Source organism: Gossypium hirsutum, chromosome D06 (assembly GCF_007990345.1).
Source record: "Gossypium hirsutum isolate 1008001.06 chromosome D06, Gossypium_hirsutum_v2.1, whole genome shotgun sequence".
NCBI classification, from domain to species: domain Eukaryota; kingdom Viridiplantae; phylum Streptophyta; class Magnoliopsida; order Malvales; family Malvaceae; genus Gossypium; species Gossypium hirsutum.
The window spans coordinates 39,818,316-39,829,753 of NC_053442.1; the positions used below are offsets into that span (position 1 = coordinate 39,818,316).

At 34.4% G+C, this 11,438-nt stretch overlaps 1 non-coding gene across 1 annotated transcript; it reads right to left on the reverse strand.

The window, feature by feature from the left end:
• Nucleotides 1–2,559: 2,559 nt before the first annotated feature.
• Nucleotides 2,560–2,666, reverse strand: LOC121218777 (small nucleolar RNA R71). Its single transcript, XR_005915254.1, has one exon. It is a non-coding gene; the product is annotated as a small nucleolar RNA R71 (small nucleolar RNA).
• Between the last annotated feature and the right edge of the window lie 8,772 nt (nt 2,667–11,438).

Sequence of the window (11,438 nt, forward strand, 5' to 3'; positions counted from 1 at the left end):
ACATTTACCAAGTTTATTAATCATTAAAAGGACTTTATTAAATGATGCTTGTAAACGGAAAAATATATAGGATTTTTCTATATAATTCATCACCTTTTTACTTAAAATTGTTGTTAAAACCAAGTAATTATTTAATAAATTAATGAAATATGTGAAAATATGAAATTAGGACATAGAAATTATTAAAATGTGATTTTATGTTTTATTATATAGTTTTCATGCATAAAATGGTTTATTTTATATTAATTTAAGCATATTATATTTTTAAGCTATAAAGTGGGTCATGCATGATTAAATTAAATAATAAAATATTATATTATATTTTAATAATTCATTTTAAATATTTCATTAATAAAATTGGGTTTAATTAATTAATTAAATTGATTAATTAAAGTGGTTAAATTAATTCATTTGGTCCTCTAAACTATTTGCTATTTTTGACAGGTCTGAGAGTTTTCTTCTAATTGTAGAACCGTCTAAAGTGGGGACCAAGTCAACCCAAATTTTGGCTGAACATGGATGATTATAAACCAATTTTTGGTTTAATTACATAAGGCCCTTGAAGAGTTAAAGAAATCAGAGATTTACCTAAAGATTTGCTGGAGACCGAGTCTTAGTCCTGAGTTGTTGTGGCATTCAAATTGACCAAAAATCAAGGAAAAATCAGCCACATTTCCTCAATTCATGGCCGGGCACTCTTGGAGGAGGTTTCAAAGAATGGACACTCCTAATTTTAGCAAACTAGCTCCCTTGCCTCACCTATAAATAAGAGATCATTTCTCACTTTTTCAATCATCCCTCATCCCTCATCCCTCTCATCTCTCATCCTCTCTCTCAACTCTCTTAGCTCTCATGCCTATCATCATCCTTGCATAAAATTAGCCTCTTAAAGAGCCCTTTGGTCAGCCACCTTGGAGAACCATCCGCAAAGGAGCAAAGCAAAGAAGCGAAGGAGCCTCGTCAGTCAGAGTCTTGGGTGATAGCCACTCTAAATTGGGTTTAATTTTTCTTTTCTTTAATTTAATTTAAAGATGTTTGCTATGAGTTCTATGTTCTTATTTACAACAATGATAGCTTAAATTTTATTTAAGATAGGATGATTATTTTGATTAAATAATATTTATGTGATTCATGCTTATAATGTTTGTGCCTCAATCGATCATGTTTTCAATGAAAATCAAGTCTGTATTTTGTTCATACATGGTTGAAATACACCTGAATTAGCTGAGCGATCCTAACTAGACAACGGCTAATGGATGCATAATTTAAATGTGCATGCTCAATTTAGATCCTAACCCGATTGAATTGTAGGTTGCATAACAACTCTAACCAAGCTTTGTTATCTGCATAGTTTTTAGATTTCTGTGATTAAATTATTTTAAACCTAACACGTCCCTGTTACCTCACACGAATGCTAAGAAACCCTTAGTAAATAAGGATTAGTAAAATGCGTATTTACTAAGTAAAGGATCCTAAAAGGACCTGATTTGGTTTCCAAAACTCATGAAAGATCGAGTTGCCATGGAATGTTTTTTCGAATATTATTAAGCATGATGATAATAAATTAAATTTAATTAAAGTAATTGTCCTAGTTTATTTATGTTATAATTGTTGCAAATTGTGTTTAATTTTACCAAAATCTATTTCATTCATATAGTCTACATATTAGGATAATTTACATTAGGGATCATTGCATCTAGTTTATACCACTTCTCAACTATATTTTGTTTTTATTTTTTCAAATTGTTAATATAATTTTACAAATTATGTGACTTAGCACAAATACAATCCCTGTGGAGACGATAACTCGATACTTACTTATTACTTGATAACGACTGTGTACACTTGCACAAACCCCAGCGTTACAAGTTTTTGGGGTCGTTGCCGGGGATTGTCAACTATTGCTATAGTCATTTTTTTCGTGAAATTATTTATTGTCAATTTGATTTATTTCTAACATTACTAACTTATTCTTTTTAATTTTTGTGATTTTCATTTCAGGTGTTTATGAGCATAGATTTAATTATCGATTTACTCCCTGTAAACCCTGAAATTGAGAGAACTTTCAGACAAAGAAGACTTGAACGAACAACTCAAAGACAAGTCGAGATGGACCTTGGGAATTAGAATCAAGACCACGGTAATGAAGTCGATCATCTACGAAATCCTATCCTCATTGTTGATGATAGGGATCGATGCATCAGACAATATGCTGTGCCACTTTTTAGTGAGTTAAACCCAGAAGTTAGAAGGCCAAATATTGAGGCAACCCAGTTTGAATTGAAACCAGTGACGTTTCAAATGGTACAAATGGTGGGCCAATTTAGTGGTATGCCCACGGAATATCCACATCTCCACCTTCGATTGTTTATGGACATGAGTGATTCATTCAAGATAGCTGGCGTGACTGGAGACGCATTGAGGTTGAAGTTGTTTCCGTACTCGTTGCGAGATCAAGCATGAGCATGGCTCAATTCATTGCCACCAAGTTCCATATCTACATGGCAAGAATTAGCAGAGAGATTTTTGGTTAAGTATTTCCCACCTAGCAAAAATGCTAAGTTGAGGAACGAGATCACAACTTTCCAACAATTGCATGACAAGTCTTTATATGAGGCTTAGGAGCGATTCAAGGAGTTACTTCGTAAGTGTCCTCATCATGGGATTCCTTATTGTATCCAGTTGGAGACATTCTATAATGGTCTGAATGCACATACAAGATTAATGGTAGATGCTTTCGCGAATGGTGTAACTTTGTCTAAGTCTTATAATGAGGCTTATGAGATCAACGAGAGGATCGCGAGTAATAACTATCAATGGCTAACAAATCGAACAGCTTCAGGAAGACGAGTAGCCAGAGTTCATAAAGTTTACTCTATCACTTTGTTATCAACTCAGGTATCATCTATTTCCTCTATGTTAAAATAGTAATCGCTAATAGTACTAATAATTTTGTAGCTCAGCCACCAAGTCTGTTTCAAGTAGTTTCCTGTGTGTACTATAGGGAAGGTCATTCTTTTGAGAATTGTCCATCAAATCTTGAGTCAGTGTACTATGTGGAGAACCAATATCAAAATAGGAGTGGACAAGGACCCAAGTCCAACTTCTACAATCCTTCATGGCGTAATCCTAACTTTTCTTGGAGCAACCAAGGAAATGGATCCAATAACTACTTATTGCAGCAGAGACCCAACCAATCTCAAGGGTTTAATCAGCAAGCTCCAAAACCACTTCAAGCTGAGGCATCAAACAGTTTGGAGAACTTGTTGAAAGCGTACATGGTAAAGAATGACGCTTTGATCCAGAGCCAAGTAGCAACACTGAAAAATTTGGAAAACCAAATGGGTCAGTTAGCTACGGAGTTACGTAATAGACCACAAGGAACCTTGCCGAGCGATACTGAGAATCCAAGAAATTTGGGTAAAGAACATATCAAAGCAGTGGCATTGCGAAGTGGTAAAATTCTAGAACCCCAATTTATTGATGTCGAAGATAAGCCGTTGAGAAGAGTCAACCAGATGTTGAAGTTCCTACACCAAAGGAATCAGAATCTGCAAAGTCTGACAAGGTAAACTCTGACCTAGTGAATTCAGATATTTTAACATCTTTGGGTACAGATTTACCTATTCAGAAAAGTTGTCCGGTTCAATCGAAATTTCTATCACCTCCATATACGCAAAGATTACAGCAACACAAGTAGAAATAGGAGGTGCAATTCAAGAAGTTTTTGGATAATCTGAAGCAGTTACACATCAATATTCCATTGGTGGAGGCTTTAGAACAAATTTCAAATTATGTGAAGTCTATGAAGGATATACTGTCCAAGAAAAAATGACTAAGTGAGTATGAGACTGTTGCTTTGACAAAGGAGTGCAGTGCGTTCCTGTAGAACAAACTGCCATCGAAATTGAAAGACCCAGGAAGCTTTACTATACCCTGTAACATTAGTCAATCTTATTGTTGTAAAGCTTTATGTGACTTAAGAGCGAGGATCAACTTAATGCCTAAGTCTATTTTCAAGATGTTAGGGATAGGTGAAGTAAGACCTACAACTATGACGCTCCAGCTAGCGGATCGATCTTTACCATATCCTGAAGGAAATATCGAGGATGTTTTAATAAGAGTCGATAAAATTTTTTCCTGCTGATTTCATTATTTTAGATTTTTAACTAGATAAGGAAGTACCAATTATCCTTGGGAGACCTTTCCTAGCCACGGGAAGAACATTAATTGATGTTCAGAAAGGTGAAATCACCATGCGAGTTCAAGACAATCAGGTAACCTTTAACATTCTTAAAGTAATGAAATTTCTCGATCCAGCAGAGAAGTGTTCAGTTATGGAAGAGATGGAAACCTTGGTTTCTTTGGAAAGCAATTTTGAAGAAGATCCATTAGAGAAAGCTTTAGATCTTAACCCTTTGGAGGATGAAGAAGGTGAAGAAAACATGGATTTGATGAAAGCCAATCCGAGAAATTATATTCAATCCACATGGTTTGAACCGTTGGAGTTGGAAGTCAGAGAATTTGTGCAACCCAAGTTGTCAATCGAAGAACCACCTAAACTTGAACTAAAGATACTTCCTTCCCATTTGAAATACGTGTATTTAGGTGATTGTTCTTGCCTATGATTATATCAGTGGAACTGACAAAAGATCAAGAGAAGCGATTAATTGTTGTTCTAAAGAAATTTAAGAAAGCAAATTGGTTGGACCATAGCTGATATTCAAGGTATAAGCCCTTCTTTTTGCATGCATAAAATCATTTTAGAAGAAGGTAAAGGAGCTTAAATTTATGGGCAAATGAGGCTCAATCCTATTATGTAGGAATCATCTATCCTATTTCAAATAGTTCATGGGTAAGTCCGGTGCAGTGTGTGTCGAAGAAAGGTGGAATCACGATTTTTGAAAATGAGCATAATGAGTTAATTCCAATGAGAACTGTTACCGATTGGAGAATCTGTATTGATTACAGAAAGCTGAACAAAGCCACTCGGAAGGACCATTTTTTGTTGCCTTTTATGGATCAGATGTTAGATCGTCTAGCAGGTAATGAATTCTATTGTTTTTTAGATGGCTATTCAGGATATAACCAAATAGTTGTAGCCCTGGAGGACCAACATAAAACAACCTTTACTTGTCCGTATGGTACCTTTTCTTTTAGGCGAATGCCTTTTGGTTTATGCACTGCACTTGCAACTTTTCAACGATGCGTGATGGCAATATTTACTGATATGGTCGAAAATTTCGTCGAGGTTTTCATGGATGATTTTTTTTTTGTTTTTGGTAACACTTATTATATCTGTTTGAATAATTTGGCTAAGGTACTAAAGTGATGTAAAGAGACGAATCTTGTCATTAATTGGGAAAAATTCCATTTTATGGTCAATGAAGGAATTGTCTTAGGTCACAAGATCTCAAAGAAAGGAATTGAAGTTGACAAAGGAAAGGTGGACGTAATTGGAATATTACCGGCCCCAATTAATGTGAAAAGAGTCAAAAGTTTCTTAGGCCATGTCAGTTTTTACCGAAGGTTTATCAAGGATTTCTCGAAAATTTCTAAGCCGCTGTGTTTGTTGTTAGAGAAAGATACAGTGTTCAATTTTAACAAAGCATGTTTGGAAGCTTTTGAAGATCTAAAGAATTGGTTAATTACAACCCCAATATTGTTACACCTGATTGGAACTCACCTTTTGAGTTGATGTGCGATGGAAGTGATTATGCTGTTGGAGCTGTGATGGGTCAAAGAAGAAATAAAGTATTCCACCCCATTTACTATGCAAGTAGAACCTTGACGGGAGCCCAACTCAATTATACGGTAACTGAAAAGGAACTATTTGCTATAGTTTTTGCTTTTGACAAATTCTGTTCATATCTTATAGGTACCAAAGTTACAGTATTTACTAACCATGCGGCCATTAAATACTTGCTCACAAAGAAAGATGCAAAACCAAGGCTAATTCGTTGGATACTTTTTACTTCAAGAATTTGACCTTGAGATCCAAGATAGAAAAGGTGTCGAAAATCAAGTAGCTGATCATCTGTCGAGGTTGGAGCAAGATAAGGTAACCCAGTCTTGTGTGCCTATCAACGAGAATTTCCCAGATAAGTACTTATTTGAGGTAAGTCGAATTCATGAAATAATCTAGTTTGCTGATTTTGCCAATTATCTTGCATGTGGAATAATTCTTCGAGAAATGACATACCAACAAAGGAAGAAATTCCTTCATGATAGTCGGTATTATTTTTGGGAGGATCTATTTTTGTTTAAACAGTGTACAGATAATATAATCCGCAAGTGTGTAGCTGAAAGTGAGATTGCTGAGATCTTATATCATTGCCATTCATCTCCAAGTGGGGGACACTTTGGTGTTTCACGTACTGCAGCAAAGATTTTGCAAGTAGATTTCTTTTGGCCTACACTATTTAAAGATACTTACGCTTATGTGAAGAATTGTGATAAGTGCCAAAGAACCGAAATATATCAAGGAGAAATGAGATGCCCTTGACAAACATTTTAGAGATTGAATTGTTTGACGTATGGGGCATTGACTTCTTAGGTCCATTTCCTTCTTCATATGGGAACAAATACATCTTAGTTGTTGTATGAAGCATACCCTACAAATGATGCTAAGGTAGTCATGCGATTCCTACATAAGCATGTGTTTACACGATTTGGGACAGCAAGAGCTATCATTAGTGATGAAGGTTCTCACTTTGTGAACAAATGGCTTAAGTGGTTGCTTGAAAAATATGATGTGAAGCACAAGATTGCTACTGCCTATCACCCCCAGTCTAATGGACAAGTTGAAAGAGTGAACCGTGAAATCAAATGTATCCTTGAAAAGGTAGTACGCCCTAACAAAAAAGATTAGTCTCGAAGGCTCGATGATGCATTATGGGCCTATCGAATAGCATTCAAGACTCTGTTAGGAATGACTCCTTATCGGTTAGTCTTTGGAAAGGCATGTCATTTGCCATTAGAATTAGAGAATAAAGCTCACTGGGCTTTGAAGCAGTTAAATTTTGATCTTAAGTAAGCCGGTGAGAAAAGGATGTTACAACTTGATGAGTTGCAAGAGCTGAGGTTGTTTTCCTTTGAAAATGTCAAAATGTGTAAAGAAAGATCAAAGAGATGGCATGATAGACATATACAACCTCGCGAGTTTAAAGAAGGTCAGAAGGTGTTGTTGTTTAATTCAAGGTTGAAGTTATTTCCTGGGAAGCTGAAATCCTGATGGAAAGGACTTTATACCATCCACCGAGTTTATCCTTATAGAGCTATTGAATTGTACAACAATTACGGAGGTATATTTAAAGTTAATGGTCAACGCCTCAAACACTACTAGGATGGTGAAGTTGAGCGAGTTGAATCTTCGTTCAAATTAACAGACCCTAGATTTTTCATAAACTCGTCTTGTAAATAAATAAATAATTAGAATTTATTTTCTTAAATTAAGTACATTTAATTAATTTTGTCTAAGGAGATTGGAACTTAAGCGGGACCGCTGTGACCCCTCCAACCTTTCCTGGGAGTTAATTTAATGTAATTTGTTAAGAAGAAATCTTCTAATTAGGTTTTAAAATGTTTTTTTCTAGTTTAATTTATTTTGTTTAATTTTAAATTTTATTGTTAATAAAGGGGGTCAAGTTTGGCCCAAGTACTAATCAGTTTTCTTTTAAGATACAGTCTAAGTTTGAGGCCCAAGTCAGCTAAGAAGAGGGAAAATTTTAACCCTTACCCTCACACCCATTACTTGCCGTCCAAGTAACTTTAATTTAGCTAAATTTTTGTTACATGTTGCCCTAATTTTCCCTATATAAACCCCTCTCCATTCTACTAAATTTCCATATCCCTCAAAGTAAGTTGCTTACACCCTAAAATTCCTTAAAATCTCTCTTTTTGTGCCGCTAGCCTCAAATCTCGAAAGAATCTCTAGCCCTTTTCTTTTCTTTGGCCGAAACTACCTAGTGCTGCCATAAAAGAATTCCCGAAGCATCAATGTCGCTGTCGCACGTAGCCGTTATCACTGCCGTATACCACCATTACTGCCGCACATTGCCGCCGCAACTCCTTCACCATTGCAAGGTTTACCGAAGCAAGATCCACCCTCTTTTGCCGATTTCTCTTTTGCCTTTGCAAGCCAAAACTTTGCTAAATTTTCTAGAAAATACCATGTCTCGCAAAAGAACTAGATCGTCAAAAACTACTCTGAAAAACCCGATTTTGATCGATGAAGAAGTGAAAGAGCGATTTGATTCAATCTTCAAGCATCAACCTATGATGCCGGAAAAAGATTTTAACCTGAAAAGCAATGATGTGATGGTTGTCCTTATACCGATTAGAAAGATAATCAATACTTTCAAGTGGGAACGATTTTGTGATGCTCGTTCACTTTCTGATGATAAACTAGTTTGAGAATTCTATGCTAGTTTGACTACGCAAGATGCTACTGAAGTTATCGTTCGAAAGAAAAATGTACCTCTTACTTCTAAGTCCATCAATGATTTGTTTAATTTACCTAATGTTGAATAAGATGAGTACTACCCTATGATGAAAAATATTAATTGAGATTTTCTTCAACAAGTGCTTGATGTTGTGACAAATCCAGGATCCCAATGGATTATAAGAAAGTATGGCAGCCATTCTTGTCGAAGAGAATACTTAAAACCAGTAGCAATGGTATGGTTTATTTTGTTCGCTGCATTTTTACGCCTATCTCACATAGTTCCACCATCTTGATGGAACGAATGCTCTTGTTATATGCAATTTTAACAGAAAAGTCCATTAATGTTGGAAAAATTATCCTCAAGGAAATTCACGATTGTGCTAAAAAGAAGGCAAGAACTGCTTATTTCCCATCATTAATCACTTCACTTTGCTTAATGGCCCGTGTTAAAACATAAGCAAATTTGAAGGGGCAGTACGTCCAAGGGTGCATCACAAGTCATGATCTTGAAAGGTTAGTAGAGAGAGTGCATGAGTTGAACCGAGCCAGAAATCGAAGAGTCAACAAATAAAACTGAAATTGAAGCTGATTCAGTTATAGACACTGAAGAAGAAGAATCTGATAAGGAACCAAATAGTCCTCAACTAGCTGAAGGAGCTGAAAACTCTGAACCAAGGGTTGAGCAAGAAGAAGAACCAGTCAAGCTAAGTGTTGAACCAGAATTTATGACTCCTGTAAAACCCAAATTCTGCCTGGGCCCATTAAAACCAAATAATCATTAAAAGTCCATTAAATCCAATAAAAATAATAAAATAGCAGTTCGTATAAAAGTCCATTTACATGGCCCAAATATCCATTAAACCAAATAGCCCAATACCCAACCCAATTACATTGAAGCTCGAAAAAATAGTTTCCAAAAACCCCTAAGGTTTCTGGAACAATCCAAGCGCCGCTCTTGCCCTCTGCACGTGCGCCTCCACTCCACGCTGGCTGAACCTGCAACAAACGCAAACAATAACAGCAAAAAAAGAAGCAACAATGATAGCAAATGAACGAGTAACAGAATAACAAAAAGTAGGATTATTTTGTATTCTTTTTTTTTATTTGTTTCTTTATTTTGGTTATATAAGGCCGATTGCAAATCTGTAAAAGGGATTCAGAAATCAAAAATAAAGAAGCCTTGGAATTAACAAACAGAGAAAATAAAAAAAAGGAGATTCAAGGTAGATATTTAGTTTTTTTCCTCTCTTCTTCTTTGTTGCGATTCATTTTTAAAAAATAATATAGTAAGCAATAGAAAAAAAGAAGACCTACCTGTTGGCTTCGCGACGCCCTGCCTTCAGATCCGCTAGAAAGAGAGCCAAAAATCCTTTTGTGGTGCGGCTCCGACCACCGTTCACGGTTTATGGCAGAGGCGCGGTGGCCCGATGAACAGTTTCAAAACCCTGACAGAGAAAAAAGAAGCAGCCATTCTATTTTTTTTTTGAAACATAGGCTGCTAATATTTGTTTCTAAAGAAATTTTTGTTTAAATAATAATACAATACGGCACCATTTTGAGCTAGGGTTCCTAGTGTCAAAACGACGCTTTTTAGCGGCCATTGACTCGATTGCCCTACCCGTTGGTCCCAGATCTGCGTTTTTTATTGCGCGTGGTGAATTTGTGCAAATAGCCCCATGCTTTTATAACATTTTCAAATCGATCATTTTATTTCATTTAAATTTAGCCACGCATTTTATGTTTCATTCTAATATGGCCCGCGCAAAGATGCTGCGTTTTGAGGGAAGGGAAATATTTCCCATTTGGCCCCCATGTTATCCGCACGTCCAGCTTTGGTCCTTTATTTTATTTTTATTTTTATTTTTATTTTTATTTTTTCTTTCTAATTTTGCTTTAAATCCATTTTAATCCTTATTTTCTTGATTTAATTTGCTCATTTTTAATTTATTTAAGTATTTATTATTCCATTATTTTTTATATATTTAAATTTTAAATCTAACCTTATTTTAATATTTATGCTTAATATTATTTTAAATCCATTATTAATATTGTTTAAATTTATCATACATTATTATTTTAAGTTTTTGTTCATATATTTTAAGTTTTCATGTATTATTATTCAAGTTCATCATGCATTATTTTATATATTTTTATGTAACTTCAATATTATATGTATACAATTTATATTAAACTATTTTTTATTATATACATATACATACATAATATATTATTGATTTCATATTATTATTTTTTACCTATTTCCATATATTTTTTTATTTCTATCAAAAAAACCTTATTTTATTATATTTTACTTATTTCAAATTTATATATATTATTATCTATTTCGAATTTTTCATTCCATATGTATTATTTATTTAGATTAATATATATTATTTTGTATATTACATATTTTGATTTTTTATAAACTATTTACTTTGAAATTCATTTTCATATTATCATTTCACATAGTATTTATTTTTATCTTCATTTTTGATCTATTTCAAACTCGTATATATATTTATTGATTATTTGTCGTTCATTAGTGTACATTTTGGTTTACGAATTATCACTTCTCGTTGTACATTATCATTTCCATCGTGCTTTATTTGCTAAAAAAGTTACGTTTAATATGGTTCTAGTTTTGAAATCGTTTTTATTCAAAAGCTTCCAAGGTAGTGTAACGCTCAGTATTTGGGATTTTCGAAAAGATCGTACCCTAACTTACGGGGTCTCGATTTTTCAATAATTTCAAATATACGAACCTTTTTTAAAAAACACACATTTACTTAAAAATTATCTCGGGAATCAGAAAAAGACCGTGTTCCAGCTTACGGGATATGATTTCTTCTCTGAAACCGAGATGATCAAAATTTCTAAAAATAATTTTTTTGGTGTTTATTCTCGTTTCGAGATTTAAGATATTGTGTCCTAACTCACAGGATATAATTCTTTTTCTCGATTAACAAGAAGAGCACCCTTCCTTAAATTTTTA